Source organism: Arvicola amphibius, chromosome X, assembly GCF_903992535.2.
Source record: "Arvicola amphibius chromosome X, mArvAmp1.2, whole genome shotgun sequence".
NCBI classification, from domain to species: domain Eukaryota; kingdom Metazoa; phylum Chordata; class Mammalia; order Rodentia; family Cricetidae; genus Arvicola; species Arvicola amphibius.
In genome coordinates, this window is record NC_052065.1 from 62,763,372 (window position 1) to 62,784,481 (window position 21,110).

The window sequence follows — 21,110 nt, forward strand, 5'->3', positions numbered from 1 at the left end:
AATAGCAGAAGTAAAGAATGGAGAAAATATATGGAAAGCTTTAAGGAGTACCTGGTACCTTCTAAAATGAGTGAAGGAGAATGAGGGATCCAGGGTATGTCAGGAAGGGATTGGTATGGTCTGGGGAGGTGTACCCTCCTCAAGAGAGGGAGAGAGCCTCAGAAAATCAGTACTGTGCTCAGTAACAGATATTTTAAAGAAAAAGAAAAAGCGGGAGAAAAGGAGACAGCGTTGTACACAGCTGCAGCCGAGGATGGAGAGATTCTGAGGGATTTTCTTTTCTTGGCACTTGACCAGAGCAGCCACAGGATGCCATTCTGCTCCTTTCTAAACCAGGAGTCTGGCAGCCCCAGATCCACAGTGAACCTCACTCTGGAAACTCAGAGCAAATAGCATGGGACCACCTAAAGAAACCTGGCCAGCAGAATTCCACTAGACTATGGGGGAAGAAATTGTCAATCCAAATAGTGTTGCAGTAAGGTGGAAACTTATCAGAGTCTTCAAGGGAACATAGAAACAAAGAAACATACAAGGCTGGTGGGAGCTGTCTGTGATCCTCGGAAGGAATGCAGTCTGAGTCAGCAGATGCTATACCTTCATCTACCTGAGTGCTGGCATTGAAGGGTGTTCCACCACCCAGCAATTATGCTTGCTTTGACAGTTCTTATGTGTTCACATTATCCTTTTCTAGTGATTGTTCTTGAGGACACTAGTCTACTACTAGAGACTGAGCCTGATGCCCTAACAACAGTCTAGCAGAGACTAGACTGCTATTACAGCCTCATCTCTCTAGAACATTGCAAATAAGTCAATTGAAGAAGTGATGGTGAGCCGGGTGTGGTGGCACAGTCCCTTTAGTCTTAGCACTCAGGAAGCAGACATGGGAAAATCTCTTGAGTTCAATGCCAGCCTGGTCTACAAAGCAAGAAAGCAAGTTCCAGGACAGCCGGGGTTACATAGAGAGATTCTATCTTGAAAAACCAAATAAATAAAGTTAAATAAAAATAGAAAGAAAGGAGGAGTTTCATCCAGGCGGAACCTTCATCTGGCGATGGATGGAAATAGAGACAGAGCCACACATTGGTGCACCGGACGGAGCACCCAAGAGCCTAATGAGAAGCAGAAGGAGGGAGAACATGAGCAAGGAAGTCAGGACCGCGAGGGGTGCTCCCACCCACCAAGATGGTGGGGTTGATCTAATCGGAGCTCACCAAGGCCAGCTGGACTGGGACTGAAAAAGCACGGGATAAAACAGGACTCCCTGAACATGGTGGACAATGAGGGCTGCTGAGAAACCAAGGACAATGGCACTGGATTTGGCTCCAACTACACATTCTGGCTTTGGAGGGGCCTAGCCTGATTGGATGCTCACCCTGGATGGAGAGGGGGAGGAACTTGGACTTCCCTCAGGGCAGGGAACCCTTACTGCTCTTTGGACAGGAGAGGGAGGGGGAGTGGAGGGGGGAGAGGGAGGTAAATGGGAGGCGGGGAGGAGGAGGAAATTTTTAATAATATAAAAAAAATAAAGGGGGCTGGAGAGATGGCTCAGCGGTTAAGAGCATTGCCTGCTCTTCCAAAGGTCCTGAGTTCAATTCCCGGCAACCACATGGTGGTTCACAACCATCTGTAATGAGGTCTGGTGCCCTCTTCTGGCCTTCAGACATACACACAGACAGAATATTGTATATATAATAAATAAATAAATAAAAAATAAAGCTATCAAACATGAAAAAAATAGAAAGAAAGAAAAGAAGAAAATAAAGAAGATAAAAGAGTCCAGGTTTGGAGAGAGTATGAAGTTCAATTCCCTGCACCCATATGGCAGCTGACAATCATCTGTAACTTCAGTTCCAGGGGATCAGATGCCTTCTTCGAACCTCCTTGGGCACCAGGCACAAATATGGGGCCATAGTCACACATACAGGCAAAACACTCATATCCATAAAATGAGATGAAACAAGATCCATTTGGTTGCCTATAGAAAATGAGTCTCACCATCAAAGACAGATGCAACCTTAGGGTCAAGAAATGGAAGCAAAAAACAAGCAAGTGGGGGCTGGAGAGATGACTCAGAGGTTAAGAGCACTGCCTGTTCTTCCAAAGGTCCTGAGTTCAATTCCCAGCAACCACATGGTGGCTCACAACCATCTGTAATGGGGTCTGGTGGCCTCTTCTGGCTTGCAGGCATACACACAGACAGTATATTGTACACATAATAAATAAATATTAAAAAAACAAGCAAGTGTCACTATTCTAGTATCTGATAAAATAGATTTCAAAGCAAAACTAGTCACAGGAGGGTGGTCACTTCATACTAATTAAGGGATCAATTTGTCAAGAAGATAGTACAATTTAAAGCTTATATCCAACAAGCACAGATGCACCTAGTTACATAAGACTAGCACCATGAGACAAAAACACACAGATTAACACTGACATAGCATCTGTAGGTGATTTCAGTTAATTATACTTATCAATACACTGGTTGTAATTCCTTAGCTACCCAAAAGGCTGCACTTCCAGGTTCTGAGGCCAACCCATATATCCCAGGTGCACATGCGTGAGTTGCCCGCCATCTGCGTCACCAGCGCCTGACATAGAGCCCCCCCCCCCCCCCCCCCCCCCCCCCCGTAGGCACAGGGCGTAGAGTCGCCCGTCATCATCATCTGACTTAGATATGTCTTTTCCCTCCTGCGCATGTGCTGGGAAACCTTTAAAAGCTAAAGCCGCCATTTCCACGGTCTCTTCTTCCACCCGCTCTGTTCACCGTCACCGTTCCCCCCCACCCCCAGCTCGGCCGCACAGATCTTCTTAATAAACTTATACACGTGGTTTTGTTTGTGTCTCGTGCTCTCTCTTCATCTCCGCTGGACATTTTACTGGTCATCCAGACAGAAAAATAAACAGAAATATCAAGGTTAAATGACATCCTAGACCGAATGGACCTAACAGACTTCTATAGAACAGTCCATCCAAACATGGCTGAATATACATTCTTCTTAGCAGCCCATGGAGCAGGAACTAAACACTATTGAGTGATGAATGGGTCACTGAATAAATCAAGAAGGAAATTTAATAGCTCCTAGAACAGAAAGGAATTGAAAACACAACAAAAGAAAACCTACAAGGTGCAATGTAGGCAACCCCAAGAGGAACTTTGTAGCTACAAGAGCCCATAAATAAATAAATAAATAAATAAAATACCCAAAGCATCACGGGCTGGGAGCTGGGATGATGACTCAGCAGTAGCCTGCAAGCTTGGTGACCTGATGCTCTTCTGCTTCAGAGCGCTCAGGCTTGGGGTGCCAGGCCTTGTACTGGTGAAGAAGGAAAAGGGGTTGCTTAACATTCCTCAAGAGGACTCCAAGTAGCCCCAATCCTCCTTCAGCAGTAGGATGGTGGAGATCCTGTTGCTGCACAGTGTCAGCGGTGAATATGTGGCCTACTATGTTACAACCTACTATGCAATGTAGTTACAAAAACATCAGGGAGATAAGCCATCTTTTTTTTAAAATATTTATTTATTTACTTATTATGTATACAATATTCTGTCTGTGTGTATGCCTGCATGCCAGAAGAGGGCACCAGACCCCATTACAGATGGTTGTGAGCCACCATGTGGTTGCTGGGAATCGAACTCAGGACCTTTGGAAGAGCAGGCAATGCTCTTAACCTCTGAGCCATCTCTCCAGCCCGAGATAAGCCATCTTTACAACCTCACCCCTGTACAGGCTTCAGGAAGGAATTGGTCAAAGAATAAAAAATAATATATGAACAAATTTTGGTTACAACACTGATTTGCTAGAGTGCAGTAGTTGTAAGGAAGTTCACCATAGGGAGAACTTTGTTGTGTTTTCAATTCCTTTCTGTTCTAGAAGCTATTAAATTTCCTTCTTGATTTATTCAGTGACCCATTCATCACTCAATAGTGTTTAGTTCCTGCTCCATGGGCTGCTAAGAAGAATGTATATTCAGCCATGTTTGGATGGACTGTTCTATAGAAGTCTGTTAGGTCCATTCGGTCTAGGATGTCATTTAACCTTGATATTTCTGTTTATTTTTCTGTCTGGATGACCAGTTATGTAGTTATGGACCACCTAAGCTGCAGGAAGGCATTAAAGACTCCTCCGATTGGACTACCATCCTGTAGGTGTACCACAGTGGTGAATTTGGGGGGGCACTGTGACATCCTTTTGCAGATACACCAGAATAAGGATCTGATGGAGGAACGGAAAAAGCTGGGGGTTTGCTCTGCCCTGATAAACGAGAAAAAAAGAAAATCAAGACTTGAAGTGAGGGCTTAGGGTCATCTATGAGCTGAGTACCCTTCACTAGAGTTATTGCCTGGAAAGCCTCACTGTATCAGTCAATGCTCGCTTGGCATGGCTGCTTCCATTGGTCTTCTTTGTGTGCAATTGGCAAGTGGTTTTACTTTGGTCTTTGGCTCAGAATACCCTATGGTGAACTTCCTTACAACTACTGCACTCTAGCAAATCGTTGTTGTAATCCAGTATTACTGTAACCAAAATTTGTTCGTATATTATTTTTTATTCTTTGACCAATTCCTTCCTGAAGCCTGTACAGGGGTGAGGTTGTAAAGATGGCTTATCTCCCTGATTTTTTTTGTAACTTCTTCTATTATTGGAAAATGATGGACAAAGAAGAAAATATGCTGCTTTTTTTTTTATAAACTTATGTGATGAAGGCACTCTTATGGTGAGACAGGAGGGGTCGTGAAGTGGGGACAGGAGGGAGAATCATCCAGAAACTCACCAGCTAGTTAATCCACCACCCCTAACACACAAATACACACACAAAATAAAAAGCATAGAGATCTCATATAAATAATTAACAATGTTGTTTAGAGCTTTGGAAAAACTATAATAATCCAAACCCAAAATAGTAGATGGAAAGAAATAATTGAGGTCACAAATCAATGAAATAGAAATTTAAGCCAAGTTGGTTCTTTGGAATGATAAACAAGATCTACAAAACTTGCTCCAAACTGAGCAGAAGAATGGATGCCTTTAATCCTATCTGGTCTGAATAGTAAATTCCAGTCTAGCTAGGGCTGCATAGTAATGTCTAAAAAACATAATAATAATGTTGTCGTTGTTGTTGTTGTTGTTGATGATGATGATGACCATGCTGGGTAGTGGTGGTGCATACCTCTGATCCCAGCACACAGGAGGCAGAGGTAGATGGATCTCTGTGAGTTCAAGGCCACCCTGGTCTACAGAATGAGTTCCAGGACAGCCAGGGCTATGCATGGAGAAATCCTTTATTGACAAAACAAAAACATCAACAACAAAAAGAAATTGACTATAACAACCTAAAGTAATACAATTAGAGATGAAAAAGGAAGACATTGCAACAGATACCAATGAAATTCAGAAAACTATTAGAACATTTTTTTGGGGGGATTTCGAAACAGGGTTTCTCTAACTTTGGAGCCTGTCCTGGAACTAGCTCTTGTAGACCAGACTGGACTCGAACTCACAGAGACCCGCCTGCCTCTGCCTCCCGAGTGCTGGGAGGCATGCGCCACCATGCTTGGTCCAAGAGAATGTCACTTTTTTGTTGTTGCTGCTTTTGTTGTTTTCTTTTTCTTTTTTTTAATTTATTAAAAATTTTATCAAAAATTTCCACCTCCTCCCTGTTGTTTTGTTTTTCAAGACAAATTTTCACTATGTAGCCCTGGCTGTCCTGGAACTCGACTGATAGACCAGGCTGGCCTTGAAGGCAAGGATCTGTGTGCCTCTGCTTCCCAAGTGCTGGGAATTAAGGTGTGTGCCTCCACACCCAGTAAGAACATGCTATTTTTTAATTTTTATTTTTACAGTGGTTCACAGTTCAAGTTGCCTCGAGTATCAGATGATTTTTTAAGTTTTTTTTTAACTTTTATTTTTATTTAATAGAAGGTCTCTCTGACTGACCAGGAACTCACTATGTAGCCCAGGTTAGCCTTGGACACACAGTAGCCCTTTGTTTCAGCCTCCTGCTTACTGGAGTTACAGGCATGAGACATTACACCTGCCTTGAACTTGGTCTCTGAACAATACCATTAAAAAACACATGGAGAGCCGGGCGGTGGTGGCGCACGCCTTTAATCCCAGCACTCGGGAGGCAGAGGCAGGCGGATCTCTGTGAGTTCGAGACCAGCCTGGTCTACAAGAGCTAGTTCCAGGATAGGCTCCAAAGCCACAGAGAAACCCTGTCTCGAAAAACCAAAAAAAAAAAAAAAAAAAAAAAAAAACAAAGAACAAACAAAAAAAAACCACATGGAGATTTACTAAATTCTCTTTATATTGGAGATGGACACAAAGTTCTTGGGGTGGGCAGGGTAGAAGGGTATGCTTTAAAATGTACTTGGCTTGCCTTGATGAAGGTAAAATAAAGAAATGGAACACTGAACCTCAAAAAAAAAATAAAATGGTATGTTTGGGTGTCAAGTTGCCAAAAAACAAACAGATTTGTAATGATTAATCATTGTCAACTTGACTGAATTTAGAATCATTTAGGAGAGGGTGAGGAAACTGTCTGGGTTTGTCTGTGAAGTACACCCGGCAAGTGGGTGTACTGTCGCTTTTTGACAATGGAAGGCTTCTGTGTATCAACACTTACAGCCAGATGGGCCAAATAACACTGATTTCATGATGAGTAGCTTATGTTGCAGGTCACGCTGGTGGTCTGTGGCTCAGTGTTCAGTCTCTAGTAAGATCCAAATAGCTTATTAAAAACTGTTCATTGGCTGGGCTGGTGGTGGCGCATGCCTTTGATTCCAGCACTTGGGAGGCAAAGGCAGATGGATCTCTGTGAGTTCAAGGCCAGCCTAGTTTACAGAGAGAGTTCCAGGACAGCCAGGGATGTTATACAGAGAAAGCCTGTCTCGAAAAACAAACAGCTGTTCTTGTTAGGCATGGTGGTTTGTACCTGTAACCCCAATATTTGCAGTATTGGGGAGGCTGAAGTTTAAAACTGCTGCTAGTTCAAGGCTAAGTTGGGCTACATAATGAGTTTTACGTTTAGGCTGGGTTAACACACACACACACATACACACACACACACACACACACACACACACACACACACACACGATAAAGCTCTTGAGAGCCAAACTTGGTGGCATGGGCCTTTAATTTCAGCTTCTTGGGAATCAGAATCAGGAGGATTACCAGTTTAAGGTCTTCCTGTGCTACAGAACAAGTTCAAGGCCAGCCTAGGCAATTTGGTAAGACCCCAACTCAAAATAAAAGGTAAAAAGCGGGCTGGAGCGATCGCTCAGAAGTACAGTATTTTCTGAGCATGTGCGAAGTCCTGGGTTCAGTCATCATATCCAAGGAGGAAAAGCTGCTTAGCAAAAAGAAAGTCATTTTCCACATTGCTGAAAGGAGTGTTGTGAGGTCCTAAGGATCTGCCCTGGGATTCACCTTCAGGGGCCTGTCAAAGACTCTGTGCTAATCACTTTGTCAGGACTGCGAAAGCTTAAGCCAAACAATTTAAAGGGAGGGCAGATTTATTTTGGTTCAAGGGCTCAGAAGTTTCAGTCCATGGTTGGCTGGGTCCAAAGTGAGGCATAGCTTCATCGTAGAGGAGTACGTGTGGAACTTAGTTGACTCCCTCATGGTGACCAGGAAGCAGACAGAAAGACGGGCAACACTTTCCTCACGTGCCTACAGTTATCTACTTCCTCCGGGTAGGCCTCTTTTCCTATACTTTCTGTCACTTCCTGATAATGCCATAAGACTTTTGCTCTATTAGTAGATTGTCCTATTGATTGCACCAGAGCCTCCCTTGGACTGTCAAAGAGTGCTGTCCATCCATCTCATATACAAAATGCACTTAGACCATTTCCAAACTTGCCCAAAGTTTCACAACTCACAACTCTAACACTGTTCAAAAGTTCTCCAAGTCCAGGGTTTCTGAGACTCAAGGCAAATTCTTAGGAGTAAGCCCCTATAAAATTCAAAAGAAAATTTCTTCTTTCTAATGGATTCAGCAGCAGTCTTAGGTGTCTCAGACGTGTCTGAGGGCACGGGGCTCAAGGAGGTAAAGCCAAAGACAAGGAGTGGATCCCCATCATCAAGCTGGGCGGCCTGATCCAGGGATATGACGATCAAGTCCCTGGAGGAGATTTACCTGTTCTCCTTGCCCATTAAGGAATTTGAGATTATTGACTTTTTCCTGAATGCTTCCCTAAAGGATGAGGTTCTAAAGATCGTGCCAATGCAGAAGCAGACCTCAGGCTGGCCAGCGGACCAGATTCAAGGCTTTTATCACTACTGAGCACTACAATGGTCATGTTGATCTTGGTGTTAAGTGCTCCAAGGACGTAGCTGCTGCCATCCTAGGGGCAGTTATCTAAGCCAAGCTTCCCATTGTCTCTGTGCTGAGAGGCTACTGGAGCAACAAGATTGGCAAGTCCCACACTGTTTCTTGTAGGGTGATAGATAGGCCACTGTGGCTCTGTGTTAGTGCGACTCATCCCTGCCCCCAGAGGCACTGGCATAGTCTCTGCTCCTGTGCCCAAGAAACTGTTGCTGCTGGCCGGTGATGATGCTGTACATTAGCCAGGGAGTGTACTGCCACCCTGTTCAATTTTGCCAAGGGCACCTTTAATGCCATCTCCAAGACCTGCAGTTACTTGACCCCTGACCTCTGCCAAGAGCCGGTGTTCACCATCTCTCTTTATCAGGAATTCACTGACCATCTTGTGAAAACCCATACTAGAGACTCTAGTCAGAGTACCCAGGTTCCAGATGTTTCCATGATGCAAGTTTTTTTTGTTTTATTTTGTGTTTTTTGTTTGTTTTTGAGACAGGGTCTCATTATGTAGCTCTGGCTGTCCTGGAACTCACTATGTAGACTAGGCTGACCTCGAACTTACAGAAATCTGCCTACCTCTGCCTCCTTAGTGTTGGGATTAAAGGCATGCACCACCATGCCCAGCTCATATAAAAGTTTTTATATATAAAAATAAAATTGAATAAGTCTGTTTAAAAGGAAGTTGGGCAAGTGGTAGTGCATGCCTTTAATTCCAGCACTCAGGAGGCAGAGGCAGAAGGATCTTTGTGAGTTCAAGGCCAACCAGGTCTACAGAGCTAGTAGCTAGAGCTGTTACACAGAGAAACCCTGTCTAACCAGGTGGTGGTGCCACATGCTTTTAATCTCAGCACTTGGGATGCAGAGGCAGATGGATCACTGTGAGTTCGAGGCCAGCCTGGTCTACAAGAGCTAGTTCCAGGACAGGCTCCAAAGCAACACAGAGAAACCCTATCTTTAAAAACCAAAACAAACAAACAAACAAACAAACAAACAAATAAAAAAACAAGGGAGCAGAAACATAGAAAGGAAAGATAGTACCAAAACAAAACTAAAGCTCAAAGCCCAGCAGAGCCCTATAGCTTTCTGTCCCACATCTAGGAGCTCATTGGTATGATATGAGCTTCTTAGAGCTTGGTAGTCCCGCCTCTGTGGCCAGTTGCAGCTTATATGGACTTTCTCCTGGGCTGGCTCTGGTGGCCGTCTGCGGCTTTCCTGAGCAGACATTGCACATTCCTGGCATCTCCAATGTCCGGGAGGCTCCGCTGCATCTTCAGTTTCACTCACAGCTGCACACATTGTTCTCTCAAGAACTGCTCGCAGGGATTCTGATCTTGTTACACATTGCTTGGTCTCTCAGGCTATCTCTCAAAATGAGGGGGGAAGCCTCTGTGACTGTGTAACACTCACATTCTGTAAACCTGTTGATCCAGCACAGTGTGGATGATGCTGTAAGCAGAGATTGCTTGTTTGTTCCCGGCTGCCCAGACCCCAAACTATTAATCACTGCTTGGCCTATTAGTTAAGGCGTCTTCTTCTTCTTCTTCTTCTTCTTCTTCTTCTTCTTCTTCTTCTTCTTCTTCTTCTTCTTCTTCTTCTTCTTCTTCTTCTTCCCTTTTTTGTTTTTTTTTGTTTTTTTTGTTTTTTTGTTTTTTGTTTTTTGAGACATGGTTTCTCTGTAGCTTTGGAGCCTGTCCTGGAACTAGCTCTTATAGATCAGGTTAGTTAAGGCTTCTTATTAACTAACTTTTACATCTTAAATTAACCCATTTCGATTAATCTATGTATCACCACAAGACTGTGACCTACTAGTAAGGTTCCAGTGTCTATCTCCTTCAGCAACTACATGGCACCTTTCTGACTCCCCCTACTCTCTCTCTCTCTCTCTCTCTCTCTCTCTCTCTCTCTCTGTCTCTCTTTCTCACTCTCTCCCTCACTCCCTGTCTGTCATATATATATATATATATATATATATATATATATATATATATATATATATATATATTCCAGCCTGACTATATTCTGTCCTGTCATAGGCTGAAGCAGCTTTATTCATTAGCCAATAAAAGCAACACATATACAGAAGGACTTCCCACATCATGATATGAAGGCCTGCTGTTAGCAGGAGTAGTCACTAGAACCATTTGATTATGGGGAAGACAGCCTTTGAATGCCTGGTCAGTAGGACATGGTGAAATGCATGGTGGGAAACAACTTTCTAGGCAGCACATGTAATGAAGGCGATGTTCTCTTCTCAAACAAATATCTTTCAAATGAATATTCACTTTTACAAAATTCTGGAACCTGTGACAGCTGGAGTCTCTCCAATCCCTGAGATACCCTCGGGACATCTTTTACTTTGCCCTAGGAAAAAGCATGGGATCTCTCTCTTTCTTTTTTTTTTTTTCTTTTTGAAGCCAAGTTGGAGTTATTAGGGAAAAAGTTTTCATATCAATTTAAACATAGCCGTTAAGAGATGTGTGAGGCTGGAGCCTTGGCTCAGCAGTTAAGAGCACTTGTTACTCTTGCAGAGGGCCCAAGTTTAATTTCCAGCACCCACATGGCAACTCACAAGTCACAGGGTATCTGAATCCTATTTCAAACAAACAGAAAGATGTAGCCCTGCCTGGTCTCCAGCTGGTGATCTTCCTGCCTCATCCTCTTCGCCACTTGCCTCTCAGCATGTGCCAACATGCTCATACTGATTTCTTTCTAAAGTCACTAATTTCTCTCTCTGTTGGTTTGACATAGGGTCTCTGCATTATGTACTTCTGGCTGTCCTGGAACTTGATCTGTAGACCAGGCTGCCTTCATACTTACAGAGGTCTACCTGCCACTGCCTCCTGAGTGCTGGGATTAAAGGTGGGTCCTACCATGCCTGGCTATAATGTCACTAATCTCAGTAACAAACACACCTTTCCTTTGAGGAAATTTTGGAAAAAAATAATATTCTAGGGGGTAGGGAGATGGCTCAGTGGGTAATGCGACTGTTATGCCTAACATGAGGATCTGACTTTGGATCCACATCACCTACATAAAAAGGCAGATATGTAGGTGTACGCTTATAACCCCATTACTGAAGGTGGGCGGAGAGAAAGGTAGAAATGGGGCTTACTGGCGAGCTGAAATGCTGAGCTCCAGGTAGAAGGCCTTGTCGTCCCCTTTCCTCCTCCAAAAGGTAGAAAGCAAGAGAGGTCACATGTATACAACAGATGAGTGTAAACACAGAAACGCACACACGCTTGCACGCACGGAATTAACATTATACAGTTTTTGGTTGTATAGTAAGAACATTCTCAAAGAGACTTAACCTCTCCTTTGTTGAAGGCATCTAGATATGACAAATGGTTCAAGTTTGAGAGTTGATTAGTCAGTGAGTCTGTTTTGGTGATTCATGTTAGATGTTGTTCACTTAAACTAGAACTCTCCTACTTTTACTGATCAAGTAAGAATTTAATAACCAACCCCTCTACTTCTCTTTGGTCATGAGGATTAATCATGGCTGGGGGAGCTATATACTATTACAACATATCCTGACACAGCCCCTTTCTCTGTTTCTTGTCTGCCATGATGGGAACTGCTCTGCCACACCCTCTCCACTACAATACTATAACGTACTGAACATATTAAACTCTGAGCCAATATAAATATTACCCATTTTAAGTTGATTTTCTGGTGTATTTGGTCACAGTACTGCTAAAACAAAGGGAAAATCAGTTGAATGTATCATTGAGGGTCCTTTTCTTTCTTTCTTTCTTTCTTCTTTTTTTTTTAATAAGACAAGGTTTCTCTGTGCAGCTCCTGGCCTTAATCTCAGGGATCTGCCTGTCTCTGCTTCCTGAGTGCTGGGACTAAAGGTGTGCATCACCACTGCCTAGGGAGGGTCATTTCCCAAAGCTCCACATTGAAGATCTATGTAATACTTGATGATTGGCAAGTGTTCGGAAAGATTCCCATTTCTTCAACCTTGTTGCTGATTAAACAACTGGTTTTGTTTAGCACTCCTGTTGCATGAACAATCCATGTCGAAATCCACTGTGAGAAGCACTCAGGAACTGAGATCACCTAAGTGAGCAGCAGCTTCAGGTCTTCCCACTCTCACTCATTGTGGGACACACACTTACAAAGGGGAGTGGCAGGCAGATTCTCCTACATTATTTACGTGTTTACTTCTCACGCGCATGTCTAATATGACTGTACAGTCCCAGAGAAAGTCACAGGGCCTCAAAAAAGATGTATTTAGGAACAAGTTTAGGAAGCAGTTCCTATGTTAAAATGATTGGGAGTCAGGAGGGGTTGTGCCTGATGGCTCATGCCCACCACCCTAATACTCATAGGCTAAGACAGGAGGATTTCTGCAAATCTAAGGCCAGCTTAGAGCACGTAGTGAGTTCCTGGCTAGCCAAGGCTATACAGCGAGAACCTGTCTCAAAACATCCAGAGGAAAATAATTATTACCCCTTATTCTGGAGATTATGAAAAAAATAAAAAAATAGCAACAACCCTGCCAATTTGTAATATGTGTTGTAATAATATTGTTGAGCAGCTGGCACAATGACTCTGTGGTTAAGAGCAATTGATGCTTTTGCAGAGGATCCAAATTCAGTTCAAAGTACCCATATGATGGCTCACAACCATCTGCAACTCCAGTTCCCGGGAATCTGACACCTTCTTCTGGCCTCCTTGAGGATCAGGTACACACAGTATACACACACGCATGCAGGCAAAACACCCAAAGACAGAAAATAAAAATGAGTATGTTTTAAAAACAGGAATGATACTCAAGCACTTCTATAAAGCAGTTCTATAAAGACTGTATGTCTTCTCAGCACAGGGATAATAGGGTCCTCCCAAGTTCAACCAGGTCGATCCTGAAGTAGAAACAACTGGAATGGGATTCATCAATTCATCAGGAGCAGGGGTAGCTCTCTCAGTTCAGCTGTAATAAGGATGAAGTAATTGTTGTGTTGTCATAACAAAAAGAAAGCTTGCACAGAATCTTTACGAAGTAGGGCCCACACCCAAGAATGCGTTAGTGTTCATGTGCTGTGTCATAGGAGAAGAGTATTGTATGCAGCTGACCTAAGTCTTGGTTCCTAGGGATACATATTCTGCTACAAATCGGGATCCTTGCCCAAGTGCCTTTATGTTTTCAGCAACTATTTGCAAAGATTATCCAGACTCTATAACTTGGACTCTAACTGTGGTCTGCCTTTCCTGGTGTCCATAGTAATAGCTAACAGTTTATGTGTATGTACTACGTGATAGACCTAATTGTATTTTGCTTTGATTCAACACATTATCTGGGCTGCTAACCACTTTATTTAACTGCTTCTTTCTTTTATCTTTAATCTATTCCTTCCCACTCTTAAGGGGCTGAAAACTAAGAGCATTCACTGAGGAAGCAGAGCCCTTTGGGACTTGTCCTAAGATTCATGCCCTCTGGTTCTGAAGAAAAATTTTTTGGCCATTGGGTAAATCCATTTTGAAGCGACTGCACTTCACATGGCTCCTTAAACTGTCTCCTATTTTCCATTGCTTTTCTTCTAAGTCTTTGTAGTCTTTTAAGAGAGGGTCACTATGTAGTTCAAGCTGGCCTGAAACTCCTGATCATTTTGCCTTTAAAGATGGGCACGTTGTGAATGTGACTTCCAACTGCTATTCCTACTTACATCTCTCTGCTGTGTGAAACCCTTCTGTATGCTGTGAATGTGTGTTGCACTCACTGGTTGATAATAAAAGCTGCTTTGACCTATAGCAAGGCAGGATATAACTAGGCAGGAAAGCCAAGATGAATACAGGGAGAAAGAAGGGTGGAATCCAGAGAGATGCCAACCAGCCCCCCGAGGAACAAGGTGTATTAGAACACAGGTAAAGCCATGAGACATGTGACAAAACATAGATTAATAGAAATGGCTTAATTAAAAAGTAAGAACTAGGCTAGTTAGCAATAAGCCTGAGCTTTTTGGCCAAGCATTTTGTAATTAATAATAAGCCTCTGAGTGATTATTTAGAAGTTTCTTCTTACTGGGTGGTGGTGGCACACGCCTTTAATCCCAGCACTCTGGAGGCAGAGGCAGGTGGATTTCTGTGAGTTTGAGGGAAGCCTGGTCTACAAATTGAGTTTCAGGACATCTAAGACTGTTACACAGAGAAACCCTATCTTGAAAAAAAAATAAAAGAAGCCTCTTCTTTGTTGTTTCTGTTTTGAGATAGGGTCTCTCTGTGTAGCCCTGGCTGTCCTGGAACTCACTCTGTAGACAAGGCTAGCACAAGTCTTCGTTAGCAGCTTTTCTAGCAGCAATTTCCTTGGGGAGATTCTGTGCTGTTGCTGAGCTTCAGATAGTAAACAGTAGTGAAGGCAGTGCCTGGAGTATGAGGAAGCTGATTTCCCTGTGTATTCGCAGGAGCAGACAAAGGTGCTCACCATGGAGAAGGAAGAAACAAACAACAAAAAAAAACCCAACACAATAAAGACAATGAGTGAGGCTGTCTATTGCTTGAGCTTCTGAAAACACTGCAATCTCCTGTTAATGTCCATTCCTGAGGTCTAGCAACATGCTTAAGCTTCGGTTTTACGAGGCATCCCTCACTTGTAAAGTACCATTTTTTAAGCCCAGTGTGGTTGTGCATGCCTGTAATCCCAGCTCTTGAGGTAATCCTGGGCTACATAGTGAGTTTAAAGGCAATCTAGAATACACAGCCAGACTCTAGAAAACAAAGTAAGATGAAACAAAACAAGCAAACAAACTCATTGTTTTTCATGAGGTTATACATTGACTTCTGCTATGCTTATAGCGGAAGAGTGATGGTATGTATGGTCATCTTAGGATGACCATTATGACTACATAGGTCTTTGGACAAATTTCTTTAATTTGTATTTCTTATTCTGTTCAGACAATGTCCAGTGAAGCCCTTTATACTGCTTCAAGCCCTTTCTTTCCACTGGCCAACAAGCTGTTGTTTATTTAGTTACTGCCGCCAGCGCCTCAGGGATTGAGCTGAGGCCAAGTCACAAGTCAGTGCCAGTAGTTAGTGTATGTATTCCTTTTCATTCTGTGGCAGTGGGTGATTTATATATGTATTTCAGATGAGTTGGAAGGCTGTCATAGATAAAGTGGAAAGGCAGAGTTCCAGATTCAACGTAGTGGGTGAAAGAAACGATTTACTAGGCAACCTGCAAAATCTCAGTCAGGGAGCTCAGCGAGGGTAGAGCCAGGAACTCTTGGCTAGTTCTTTGAAATTTGAACTGCTTTATGGTGCTTGGATTTGTTTTTTAGGCAGGGAGAGGAAGACAAAGAAAGAGATAAAGAATAGTGCAGGCAAGTAAGAAACGCAGTGCAACACATGGAAATTCAGAGACGTGGAGGGACAAGGCACTGAGATGGCAGGAAGGTGAGGTAGAAAGCCCTAGAGATAGCCCAGAGCATTCCAAAGTGTCAAGTCAGGAAGCAGTTCATTTACTAGGTCAGTCAAGCCGGCCAGGCTAGCAGTATGTGCTGATAGAGCCGACAGAACCAAGAGATTTAAGGGCAGTGATGGGCTCGTCTGACCATTTCAGTGAAACCACCTTGCTCTCCCATATGTGTATCAACTAGATTTGGGTGAATGCCTTCCTAATAGCCACAGCAGAACCTACAACCTCTGTAGAATGATCCTGTGTGGCATCAGAGTTCTGAATTTCTGTCTTCTGTTTCCAGGCCACCATGCTTCTCATCATGATGGCAATAGCTTAAACTGTAACCAAGCCCCCAATTAACTGCTTTCCTTTATAAGAGTTGTCGTGGTCATAGTGTCTCTACAGCAACAGAACACGGAAGAAGACAGACAGCGATGAGGACGTCTTGTGAAAGGTGGCTCCAGATCCTTAGCAGCTCTGCTTTTGTACTCTATAGGGGAAGCTCCTGTTTGGGTGCGGCGTGGTTCACAAAAGACCATAGCTGTGGGGAGCGACTGAAGTCCAGAGTGAATGTGTATTATTGACACGGGCACAGCCGAGTCAAGGACCCCAATCCCTCAGAGCCATGGAAATCATAAAGTCTTCCCAAGGCTAGGCTCAGAGGAGTAGCAAAGGTTTTTCTGGTTCAAGGACAATTGTTGAGAAATGATTAACTTTTAGCTTTAGCTAAGACTAGTGTGATGGCTAATCTTTGTTAATCAACTTGACTATATCTGGAATCAGTTAAAACCCAAGCAGCTGGGTACACCTGTAATGGATTTTTCTTGACTGGATCATTTGTGGTAGGGAAGATCCACCCTAAATCTGAGCCACATCTTTTGGTGGCAGCCTATATAAAATAATGTGAAGAAGGAAGATATTGCATTTGCCTGCTGGTCCTCATTCCTCACTGGCAAGTTTATTTATTCCTCACTGCTGCTGAGAAACTCCTTTGATGGAATTAGAACCCCTTCCTTCAGGATTCTAATGTACATCAAAAACCAACTGAGACACCCAGCCTCATGAACTGAACAACTATCAGATTCTTAGTTTTTCCACTGGAAAGACAGCCATTGTTGGAGTAGCTGGACCAATCCTGTAAGCCACTCAAAATAAATCTCACATATATTAATTCTATCAGTTCTGTTCCTCTAGAGAATCCTGATTGATGCAGCCAATGTACAGAAAATTTGGACCGCAGCCTCCTTCTCCCAGATACTTATAGACCGAGACTTCTCCCCTACAGAAACCTCACACCTGGATTAGCCAACTGTTAGGAACCTAAGTGAAACCATTTTGTGTGTTTAGAATAATAATATGCTTAATGTGGGATTCCATTTATATGTTGTGATTATCATTAATGAATAAAGAAACTGCTTCGGGCTTATAGCAGAGCTATAGGGGAACAGAACTAGGTGGGGAAAACTAAATGGAATCCTGGGAGAAAGGAGGTGGAGTTAGGGAGAAGCCATGTAGCCCTGCCAGAGACAGATGCTGGTTGGAATCTTGCCAGTAAAGCCACAGCCATGTGGCCATACATAGATTACTAGAAATGGGTTAAATTAAGATGTAAGAGTTAGCCATTAAGAAGTTAGAGCTAACGGGCTGAGCAGTGTCTTAAATAATATAGTTTCTGTGTGGTTATTTTGGTTCTGGGCAGCCGGGACGAACAAGCGGCCTCCTCCTACATATGCTGCCTGTAATATAGGAGCTTGCCACCAGGAAACTCAAATAGGAACTCATCCCTCAGCATCAAGGTAATATCTGATGTGTTATGGACTGGCCACATGGCAGCTAGCAACCAAATCCAAGACAGGCATTGGTTATGCTAATGAGCTAACCCCAGGGTGGCATTAATAAGTTGCAGGAATATTGTCTGTGCTGTGGTCTGATGTTCAGTGAAGTCAGGCATTAGTTCGAGAGGTGGGGTTCATATTAAGCTGGTTGGAATGGATCAGAGCGCTCCCAAGCGAACTTGAGAAAGGCCTCCAGCAATGAGGAGGAGGGGCGGAAGGTTGTGAAAGCCCTTTCGAAATGGGAAGCAGATGGCGACAGTGTGCCTCGCGGTCATTGTGACTAGTCTTGCATAGCCTTGTATTTTTCCCCGAATTTTATTATATAATAAACGGTAAAAGAAAATGCATTCTTAATATGTTAGAAAGCCAGCCCTAAGCTGTGAGCCCCAGTCGAGCAAAGCTACTACCCAGTGATATGATACAAAAATTGGATCTGTGGAAGTGCCCTTAGGATAGCACGGTTGTGCTCCTGAGATGTGGCTTCTCTAGTCTCTGCATTGATACCCATCAGCAAGAGGATTTGAGACTGGAGTCAGCGGCTCTGGCTTCAGTGACTGGTGAACTTCTGGCACCATCGTCAAGCTCACACATGCCTGCCTGTCATCACTACTGCTGGCTGACATTTTCAAGGACCTTCTGGACCTTCACCAGTGTCATCCCTCTGGTTTGCCGCAGCTCAAGGAGTTCATTGCAGAGAAGACTCCCCAGTGGAACTCTGCGGCAGCATTTTCTGAGCATCTAAGTGTTCCCTGCCTGGTGAGATGTTTGTTTAGTTTTTATATTAGCATAGTATTATAAATGTATACTTATGTGAATAAAACAAGTATATTTGAAAGACAAACCTTGTGTGCACATCTTCACTGCAGAGTACCTCACAGACCATTGGCTGTGCTGTCCGTACTAACCCCTCTTCCTTGTGCTGTACATAGTGAATTGGCTTAATTTCCCAGTAGCTTCATAGGTGCCCTTCATCAGAGTGAACACACAGCCAACCTCATTCCAGCTTTTCTGTATGTATATATGTTCAGGTTTCCGGGACCAAGCCATGCAGGACACAGCACCTAGCTTAGCTTTGGTCACTCTCCATGCTTCCATAGTTCTGCTACGATACTGAACTGGTTCAGAGTCTTCTTTGGGGCACAGAGCAGGCAGGGGAGGAGCAGGTGCTGACTCCAGAAGCAGGAGGTGGACTTTCTGGGAAGCTAGGGGGGTTGCTTCTGTTCTGTGAGGTGGGGTGGAAGGACTTCAGAGAAGAGGTCTAGAACCTGGAATTCACCCCCCCTCTTTTCTGAGCTTCAGTTTCCCCATCTGTAAATTGGGCCCAAGAGTTGCTGCCTCCCAAGGAAGAGGAAGGATCCAGTGTGATGTGGGGGGACAGTGGGAGCTGTGAATGCTTGACTACAGGAGAAGGAGCCTTGGCAGTCATGAAAGGGAGCTCCCATGTTTACACAGGGTGGAGGGGTCCATGCATTCAGCCAATGGGGAGCAAAGGAGCATGTGCCTGAGCACTGACAAACCATTAAGCAATCCTGGCTTTGCCCAAGCTCAGGACAGAGGCAACCTGCAAAGCTGGGCTCCCAGGACAGCCAACACCCTGGCTGAGATAGTGTTGGCAAGTCTGGGGACAGCTGGGTGTCTGAGGGGCCTCCTCTACTAGGCAAGTGGCTGGAGGGAGCAGGTCAGTAGTGATTTTGTGGGGGAGCATGTGGTGTCTTCGGGACAACATGGCACTTCCCCCTATTGCCAAAGCTCATACTGCTTTTGGATTCTCCAACCAGGCAAATCCTGTTTGCTCTCTTGAGGGAACTCAGAGCAGCTGTTCTGAGTGGGATCTAGGGAGGATCTGTGTGTTGGGGGACCTGGCCTGAGCTGTGGGCACGTTGGTACCAGCGGCATAGGCTCCCAGAATTCTGGGGCATGCACTCTTGTGTGTGTGTATGTGTGTGAGTGTGTGTGAGTGTGTGTGTGTGTGAGAGAGAGAGAGAGAGAGAGAGAGAGAGAGAGAGAGAGAGAGAGAGAGAGAGAGAGAGAGAGAGAGAGATGTGTTGGAGGCTTCAACCCTGGGTCTGGTGCATGGGAAGCCATGCTGTAGCACTGAGGTCCCCAGAGGGGACAGTTGAGGAGGCTGTAGTGGGGAGGCTGAAGGTTAGGTCTTCTAGTCTTTGGCAGAAGTAGGCCGCTGCCCTGACCCTGGGTGGAGAAGGTGGGTATGGCTGCCTAGATTGGAGTTAAGTGAGAAGCTCATGGAGGATGTTGACTAACGCTGGCAGGAGATTTGGTCCAGGAGGCCCTTCAGTGCACAGACCCCTTAATGCCCTTTGCGCTTTCAGCCGGGACTCATTCAGGCCCTTTGCTAGCAGTGTCTATAAGTCAATCCTAGGACCTTCATCCTCTAGCATGGAGTGAGGAGCGGGCCCCTTGGAAGAGGGCCTCTAAAGACCCAACCAAGATCAGGCCGTGGGCTGGAGACATAGGGTGTGCGACCGTGGTCACCACAGCCACTGGCGGCTGTAGCACTCGGGGTGGAGGAGGCGGGGCATTTTGGTGTAGCTGAGCTGGGAGCAGTGGCAGCTGTAGTGTGTCCATCGGGCTGGGGCACAGCTGGCCGAGTGCGAGGCTGCTCCCGGTCTCTCTTCCGCAGGAGCGGGAGCCGATGCAGCCGTTTCGTTCCCTGGCACGGCTCAAGGGTTGTCATCCTTCCCAGAGGGGGGAAAGGATCCAGGCCCGCCGAGCAGCCAGGACACCTGTCCCCGCCCCCTCCACGTGTGTGTGTGTGGGGGGGGGGGGCGAGGCGTGACCAGGACGCAGCCCTGGCCGCATCCGGAGTGCTGCCTACACCCCCAGGTGGTCCCAGAGTGCGGGACTCAGGGGCAATGTCACAGAGCGACGTGCAGTCCCGGGTCTATGCGCCTGGCCACTAAAGGGACCGACGGGGTGCGTGTGGTGGGAAAGGAGGGGAGGGCGGGTCTACAGTCTCTGATCTGGGGCAGCAGCCGGGGCAGCAGGGAGGCTGCGGCAGGAGAGCACCCGCGCGACAGGTGCTGCGGGTGGGCAGCGGGGAGGGCACCTAGCGGCAAGCTTCCCGCTCGACCCCCTTCGCCTCCCCCCCCTCCCCAGTACGTGGTTCCGACACTTTAAGATGAGAGCAAAGGGCTAATTTTATCCAGCAGGAAACCGACGCTAAAGCGCGGGTAGTTCTTCCGGGAGGCCTGGGGCGGGGAGCAGAAGGGGAGGGCGTGGGAGTCTCAGTCCTGGTGGGGGCGTGGTGGTCCCTGTCCTGTCCCCAAGAGGACCTAATTTGGTATGTTGGTATGCAACAGGTCACTTAGGCCCAGAGGAGGAATAGATATCTTGCAAGGAAGATAGTATAAATTCCTTGCATCTTAATCATTGTGTTCAATTCTATTCCTTTCATACCTTAAGTTCTTGGGTTCTGCAGCGTGCCAGACACACAGCAGGTCCCTAGGAAACATTGCTGATACTGATATGACCAGAAAAACCAGACATGAAGCTGTGTGTCTGGTGACCACTAGAGAGAGCTGAAAGGCAAGCAT

The 21,110-nt window shown here is 45.1% G+C and overlaps 1 pseudogene; it reads left to right on the forward strand.

The window, feature by feature from the left end:
• The first annotated feature begins 1,447 nt into the window (after positions 1-1,447).
• On the forward strand, positions 1,448-19,213 carry LOC119804306 (annotated as a pseudogene).
• Positions 19,214-21,110: the final 1,897 nt, after the last annotated feature.